This window comes from Penaeus monodon, chromosome 20 (assembly GCF_015228065.2).
Source record: "Penaeus monodon isolate SGIC_2016 chromosome 20, NSTDA_Pmon_1, whole genome shotgun sequence".
Taxonomy (NCBI): domain Eukaryota; kingdom Metazoa; phylum Arthropoda; class Malacostraca; order Decapoda; family Penaeidae; genus Penaeus; species Penaeus monodon.
Genome location: NC_051405.1, coordinates 41234274 through 41234511, shown reverse-complemented (window position 1 = coordinate 41234511; position 238 = coordinate 41234274). Strand labels below are relative to the sequence as shown.

Genomic DNA, 238 nt, shown 5'->3' with positions numbered 1-238 from the left:
TCCTGTCATTTAAAATGTTGGGAATATAATTTCCATTTATTTTTTTTTTTTTGTTTGGTGTCTACTAGTCTCCATCAGCAACTTCATCTTTCACATTATTTCTCTTTAAACTTGCTTGATAATGAAAATCTTCCAGTGATGTATTCATTATTTCAGAATTCAAGCAGTGGATTGTAAGCTTTTGAGTATAGCTTGGTGGGCAAATACAGAGAAGGCCAACCAATTTATGTGATTTAGT

At 31.5% G+C, this 238-nt stretch overlaps 1 protein-coding gene across 1 annotated transcript in view; it reads left to right on the top strand.

Annotated features, from left to right (window-relative positions):
• Positions 1-238, top strand: part of LOC119585831 (vesicle transport protein SEC20-like) — an 11563-nt gene that overhangs the window by 8901 nt on the left and 2424 nt on the right. The window lies entirely within an intron of this gene.